General features: G+C 45.2%; 1 long non-coding RNA gene across 1 annotated transcript; it reads left to right on the forward strand.

The window, feature by feature from the left end:
• The first annotated feature begins 222 nt into the window (after positions 1-222).
• Positions 223-6069, forward strand: LOC117202542 (uncharacterized). Its single transcript, XR_004484965.2, has 2 exons — positions 223-596; positions 5920-6069. It is a non-coding gene; the product is annotated as an uncharacterized LOC117202542 (long non-coding RNA).
• Positions 6070-7973: the final 1904 nt, after the last annotated feature.

Here is a 7973-nt window from a genome sequence, read left to right on the forward strand (position 1 = left end):
CAATGAGAAGCCCGTGCACCACAACGAAGAGTAGCCCCCGCTCGCAGCAACTAGAGAAAGCCCGCGCGCAGCAACGAAGACCCAATGCAGCCAAAAATAAATAAATAAATTTATTTTTTAAAATAAGAAAGAAATTCATACAATTGTACATGCCTTGTTGTTCCTCTCTCATCTCAATCCCCCCACGCCCACCCCCACCCCTGCCACACACACACACTTCCGGTCAAGTGCCGGCATCCTACACTCCGCGGGGTGGTATGAGCAGGGGTCCCTGCTGCTTCCAGGGGAAGCTGAACGGAGTCACACAGGAAGTGAGATGGTGCTGCAAGATGGGCTATCTCTTTCTTCTCAACCCAGGCCCCAGCAGGAAGTGATTCTTGCCAGCAACTGCCCTCCCATGCCCCATGTCTGGGGCAGAGAAGTCACAGCCACGATGGGGAGAACACCAGTGCAGGACAGAGAGCCCAGCTCGGGAGGAGAGACACAGAGCTGGGGCATCTATCACTCGGCGCCAGCCTGCCCATCTGCTCGGGGCTGACACTTTGCAGAGAGCGCTGGAAGGACGTCTACACTGGAAGAGAGCTTCTCTGGGCAAGGTAAGAGCTGCTCCGAGCCATCGCAGGGCTGGGGGTCCTAGGCAAGAAGAGAACTAGGTCCCTGTAAAAACATGCAGTAAGATCTTGAAGCTTCCTGAAAGATGGGGACTCTGTCCTTCTCAAAATCCACAAAGGCTATAATAGCTTGGGTGGGCACAGGTCGGCAGCTCCGAGCCATTGCTAAATTGCATCTGTTTCATGTAACAATCCTAAAGGCAGTCTGGGGCTGGGGCAGCAGCCCTGTGGCTCTGGGGACCAGGTTCACTGCAGTTTCTCTGCCATCATCTTCATGGTCCAAAATGGCCCACTGATGTGTCTGCAGTCCAGTGGTGGGATATTGTGGGGCAGCCTGCAATCTCTGTCACAAAAGGCAAGGAAAGGAGCCCTTACGCAGGTCATTCTCTCTTGTCACCCCTTCCTCCACTTTTTTCTTTACCTGTCTCTCGGCTCTGTGCTGGGGGGGCTCACCCCTGCAGACTGAGTCCTCCCGGCTCCTTTGCCTCTAGCTTCCTGTTGGGTTAACCAAGGGAGGCGCAGGGGGATTCTGGAAGGCAGGAGGACAGAGCCCTGGAGTATCTCTCCCCTGCTCCCCACTCTCTTCACCAGCATGTATCCATCTGCCGGTATGACCCCCACGGTCGCAGTTCCCTCAGGAGATCCCTCCTCCATGGCTCCAGCTCTCAAGGGGCCCAGAACACAATTTCCTTTCCTAATTCCTTCAGCCTGGGAGTGATGAAGTCTTCCCACCGCTGCTAGTCTCTATGAGCCTCTTGCTTCCCTGTCTGTTCCCCTAACCTGCCCACACCTCTGTCAGTAATCTCTTTATTACAGCATCTTCATGGGTACCATCTGGGGTGATTCTGTTTCCCACAGAGACCTTAATGGACACAGCCCTCAAGGGAAATGATGTCTAAACACCCGGCTCACATGGACTATGCTTGACTCTTGGAATTTAAGCTCTGGGTCATCATCAACGACCCCTCTCCCTCCTCTCTCCTTGCAGATTCTGCCTTCTCCTATATTTCTTTCTAGATATGCCCTATGTCCCCCAAGACTTTTTTTTTTTTGGATGTGGACCATTTTTAAAGTCTTTATCGAATTTGTTACAATATTGCTTCTGTTTTATGTTTTGGTTTTTTTGGCCGCAAGGCATGTGGGATCTTAGCTCCCTGACCAGGGATCAAACCCACACCCCCTGCACTGGAAGGCGAAGTCTTAACCACTGGACCTCCAGGGAAGTCCCTCCTCCAAGGCTTAATCTGAACACACAGGTGCAATGTAACACCTTCCATCAAATGAGAAATGACCATCTCAGTGCCTAAATGAACTGGTTGAGAACAGAGGACCCAAGGGGATGAGACTGCCTTTCTCAGCCTCCACTGAAAGCTTGGGGGCCTCAAACTCACCTGGCAATATTCCACCTCATGCAGAAATCATGTGAGCAGCCTCCCTGGCGGATGGCCAACCAATTTCTGCTCGTGTCCTTCTGGTGACGGGGAGCTCAGTACTTCTTGAAGCAGTCCATTCTAAATGGCTTGCTCTCAAACTAGTGAGAATCAAAATCTGTCTCCCTCCACTTTCTACCCACAGGACACAGTTGTGACCTTCGCACAAGTGTTGTGGACTTTGAAGACGTCAGTAATTGTGTCCTCCTGAGTCTTCTTCTCTCGGGCATTTCACGTCTAACCCAGCCTTCCCGTGGCTTTCAGGTGACCTCCCTCTCTCCCTCCCTCCCTTCTTACCTTGATATGAAGAGTTTACAGACTATTTCCTGGGGAGATGGAAGAAGAATCACATCTCACCTCACACAGCAGAAACTTAATAACATTTCCCCTTAAACGTTTCTGACTTTTCCTCCAAAACTCCTTTATCCTGCTGCTACTTCACCTTTCTTCCCCTCCCCCGCCCCCTCCTCGAGAGTGGTCCTTTCACCGTGGGACTCAGAATCTCTCTGCAGCCTCCAGGCCCACAGCATAGTGTGCGAGACTGTACTCTTCTCAGTCACCACCAGAGGTCTCCCTACTTGAGTCTGGTTTGCTCCCGTTCCAAGCCACTGTGCATCTTGGACAGTGGTTTTGCCCGTGCTGTTCCCGCTCAAGACTGTCCTTTTACCAGTGTCCATTTTTTGCCATCTGGATTAAAATATCCATTAATGGAGCTCCTAATTATCTTTCAGATATCAACTGATATGGAGTCTCTGAGGAGCGTCCCGGACCTTTCTGGTCCTGAGCAGTGAGATAACATTGCCCCAGCACTCTCTGTACCCCGCTAGAGTACTCGTGACATGGTATCCTCAACGTGATGGCTTTTCTATCCTTGAACATAAGCCTTGTACATTTGATACTCTCTACACCCAATATAGGCCTCGGATAATACGCTGAGCAATGTGGAATATGGGACTATCACCTCCCTTGTTCTTGTTTTTACATCTTTGTGGCTAAAGATGGCAAAAAAAAGTTTTTATTTTGTTTTAGTCTTGGAGCCAACCCAAATTCCTAGACTTTTTCCCAAGGATCCTTCCTGAGTCAGATGTTCCCTGATCCTGAATTTGTGAAATTAATTTTTTTGAGTCCAAGGAGATAATGTTAACAGGGACCTGTAGCAAATCTCTCCTTGTTCATTTTGGCCTCTCATCCATCTTTACAAGGTCTCTGTGGACCTTGGTTGTGTATAGAGCACAATTCCCCAGGTTTTTGTTCATGAAGGCCCACCGCATACCAGTGAAAGCTGTACCTTCCCCCATGACTCTCAGGTGGAGCACACGACCATCAAAACACAGTAGCTTCCCCTCCTTTGAAGGTCAGCTCTGAGCATTTCTGTCACCTGTCTTTATCCTCAAAGTCAACCAAATTCCAAAATGCTCTCCCATAACCTTGGACACATAGTAGGTGCTCAAGAAATGTTAGTTCCCTTTTACGCTACACAATGATCTCAATACTTTCTTGTTACTCATTCATTCAGTAAAGAAATCACGTTTACATGCTAGTTCTACAAGATACAAAGATTTTTAAAATACACTGATTCATCAAAAGAAAAAAATTAAAAAGACATGCTTCCTGCCAACAAGGAGCTTAAAATAAGATATAAACAAGCAAGTGAACAATGATAAGACACTGTAAACAAGTGTTACATAGTCTCTCCTTCCAAATTTTTGAAAATTCTTCTATATAGTTTCCTGCAATATTTTAGAATGAGGTAGTATCTCAGTCTTCCTAGGGATAGCCATAAACAGAACAAGCATTGGTACCAAAAAGGTATCATTAGATTTTGGAAGAAAGTATATCACCCATGTGTGCAATTCTACATCAATAAATACCTGTAGTCATTCATTCAACCACCAAACATTTATAGAAACTGTGTTAGGCAAGATGCAAGTTAGGTTGTTGTAACAAAGACGCCCCAAATTAAAGAGGTTTAAGCAACAGAGAAGTGTATTTCTCTGTCATACGAAGAAGCACAGTTGGTAAAATAAGAAACCATATAGGCAAGCCATATTGCATAAAGTCCTCTGTCAGTGAGGCAGGCTGGAGGAGAAATATTGTGCACTGTGAGCTCTGCCTCTGCCATGCTCTGTTAGCCTGGAAAAAGTAAATGCCAAAATAAATCAGACACACAGCCCTGTGTCCTAGGGAAGATTCCAGCTGTCCTGAAACACAGTCCTGCCCTGCTCCCCAGTGAATGTCTTACAAATATCTAGTTGAGGAAGAATTTGTCTCATTCACAGATAAATAATAATCAAAGAGGAACATGGTATCTATAAAAAGATACTCCATAAAAATAGGAAAGTGACAGAATATTTGTCAGAGGAATGCCAGAATGATAGAAGAAGATCACTACACAGCAGTTGGAAATTGTGTTCAAATACATCACCATGAATTTTATAAATGTAATAAAGCAAATTCTTCTATTACACAAAAATTCTAAGCAAATACGTAAGAGGTCCGGGAAGATCAGACAAGACAACAGAGGAGATAAGACAGACCCTGATGGAGATCTTGAAAAGAAGTGAAGAGAAAAAGAAGCATTCCAGAAATGAACAGTACACCAGGAGCAGCAGCAGAACAGACACTGGAAAACACAAAGAGAGATGGAGTATTTCTTTATCTTATCCCAAATCAAAGAGACATACTTTGGAATGAACAAACAATTTAAAACAGGAGAGAAAATTATAGCTATGGAAGACAAATGATGAACATTCAATAGAGGGAAACTATACCCAAAGACATCATAGGAATTGAAAGAACTTGAAGAAATATTTAAAGGTATAATTTTTTTTTTTTTTTTTTGCGGCACGCGGGCCTCTCCCTGTTGTGGCCTCTCCTGTTGCGGAGCACAGGCTCCGGACGCGCAGGCTCAGTGGCCATGGCTCACGGGCCCAGCCTCTCCGCGGCATGTGGGATCTTCCCGGTCCTGGGCACAAACCCGTGTCCCCTGCATCGGCAGGCAGACTCTCAACCACTGTGCCACCAGGGAAGCCCGTTGCCTTTGCCTTTAGTGTCAGATGCAAAAACTCATTTCCAAGACCAATGTCAAGGAGCTTACCCCCCACGTTTTCTTCTAGGAGTTTTGTTTTGTTTTGTTTTGTTGCGGTACGCGGGCCTCTCACTGTTGTGGCCTCTCCCGTTGCGGAGCACAGGCTCCAGACGCGCAGACTCTGCGACCATGGCTCACGGGCCCAGCCGCTCTGCGGCATGTGGGATCTTCCCGGACCTGGGCACGAATCCGTGTCCCCTGCATCGGCAGGCGGACTCCCAACCACTGCGCCACCAGGGAAGCCCCCTAAAGGTATAATTTAAAGTTTCTGAAACATGGCAGATTGAACTTATGAGTTCTTGCCACTTCTTTCTTAAATACCGTTAGTATGCTAGTAAAGGTGTAAAAAGCCCATAGCACCACAGGAACAAGAGAATTGGGGGAAGAAACAACAGCAGAGAGGAGATGTCAACAAAATTTTAGAAATTGGAAAAGAAATGACTGTGTGCTAATCCAACAGGCGGGAAAAACCCCCACGTTCTCGCTTGGTGGAGGAGACAGCCGAGGATCTAACACACAGAGCAGATTCCTGGAGACCCTCAGGAACTGGAGGCACCAGGAGGGGGCAGCAGAGTCACAATATCTGTTCTCTTCCTTCAGAGTAATGGAACGGGAGCTGGGCACATGATTGCTCAGCTGGACTCTACGTTTTCCGTCCTCCCTTGCATCTGACTGTGGCTATGGCCTAAGTGATCAGTGACCAAGTGTGTGTGAGGTAATGTGTGCCATTTCTGAGTCTGGGCCCAAACACCCTGGGTGTCTGCTATTCTCTCATCTTTATCCTTTTCAGAACCGGAACACAGAGATGGCTTTGACCATGCAGAGGAGGACCGTGTCCTAGGAGACAGTAGAGCAACAAGATGGAAGACACCTGGGTTCCTGAATGACAACGTGGAACAAAGACTCTCGCCAACCCGGACTGCCCACCACGGCACTGTTTATGTAAGAACATGTAAAAAACTTCTATTTTCTCTAAGCCGCTACATGTTTAGGCGTTTCTGGTTTTGTTTGTTAGTTACACTGGCTTTAGCCAGTTACCTGAACTAATGCGACCAGAGTATGGAGTAGAGCTAAAAGCAGGAGTATTAGTTGAGAGTCTGAGTAAAAGTCAATAACAGTCCTAGATTTTCTTCTCCACTCACTGAGTCTGTAGGTCTCCCTCCTCCACCTTAGCAAAACCACGGGAGGTCTACTCAGAGGAAATGTTTTACCCTCTGGCCTCAGGGGCACCAGGCTTAGTCGTAGGTGGGCATTAGATGCTGGAATTAACATGGGATTAAATATGGACAATACCATGAGCACTGAGGCTCCTGCCCTCTCAGGCCACAGAGCCCAAACATTGTCCTCTGTCCTCTGCTCTAGAATGCTGGTAGCAGATGTATTACTCCAAACCCACACGCCAAGCAGGAGATTAGTAGATTCCTCTTGGGGGGAATTGGCCACCTTCTTCCCCAAAAAGATTTATAGGAATTCACATTTGGGGATCCCTACACAGTCACCGACAGTGAAGGCCACCAGTTGACAAGCCCTACTCATGCGCACAGGCTTTCCAGTAGATGTTTTAGTGCCTTACTAAAGGATTTCCAGAAATTATCACAAAGTTTTAACGTGAAAGATGGAGGCCAAACAGAAAAACAGCACACCTAGAAAACAATTTAGAAAACACAAAAAACAAGCAGATAGAAAAAACTAAAACTATGCCACTAATATACTCAGAAAGATAAAAGAAGATTCATAAACGTGAAACAAGAGTAGGCTGTTTAAAAAAAAAAAAAAGAGCAGTCACAGGACAAAAAAGATCCAATGAATTTTATTTAAGAAAAACCATAAATGATGATTCTACAGAAAGAATATAAAATTATAGGACTCCTCCAAAACCTAGTATGAGAAGAAAATAGGAGAAGAAAATGTGAGAAAATTAGAAAATCAATCCAGAGATGCAGCATTTGATGAGTAGAAATTCCAGAAAGAAATAACAGAAAAACAGATTGGGGAAACATTTTTTAGGTAAATAATTTTTAAAAAAACTTTCCAGAATAGATAGGCATGAGTTTCCAGATTGAAAGGATACCCAAAGCACCCTGTGAAATGGATGAAAAAGAATTCATACATAGCATACCACTGTGGTGTTACAGAGCCCCAGGAATAAAAAGAAACTTCCAGAAAAAGATTTTAAATAAGAAACACAAAAAAATCAAGAATTAGAAAGACATGAGACTTCTTAAGAAAATCATACCCTGTGGGCCATGTAGGTATGCCTTCAAAATTCATAGCAGAAATGTTTTCCAACATGGAACTACATATCAAGACAAAATAATTACTCAAGTTTGAGTAGAGCTATTTACACATGTGCAAGACTTCCAAAAACTTACCCTCTGAGCATTCTTTCTCAGGAACCTAGTGGAGGATGTACTGCAAAAAAATAAGGGAGTGAAAATCAAGAACGAGGAAGATATGCAATCCAGGAAAACACAAGAAACTGGCAATGAGAATGCCCAGGATGACAGTTTAAAAAAAAACAACAGCGAAAACAACAGCAAGCTAGCAGCGCTGCAGTGAGCTTACAGAGCCATCAACACAGAGGGGGCAGGTCAGGAAGCTCCAGACCAGGAAAGGTATCTCCCAGGCAATTCAATTGACAGAATACTTTACGTGGTGATGTAAACTCATAGCAGAGCATTGGGAATGAAACGTTCTAAGTACTTAAAAATATGGCAAATCAATAAAGAAAAAGTTGTTTACTCCCAGAAAAATTTTAAATGTACAAATTAGGGAAAGTAATTATGGTATACTTCAAGATTCAGCTGTGAATAACATGTACAGAGTCACCACTGAATGGAAATG

Source organism: Orcinus orca, chromosome 14 (genome assembly GCF_937001465.1).
Source record: "Orcinus orca chromosome 14, mOrcOrc1.1, whole genome shotgun sequence".
Taxonomy (NCBI): Eukaryota; Metazoa; Chordata; class Mammalia; order Artiodactyla; family Delphinidae; genus Orcinus; species Orcinus orca.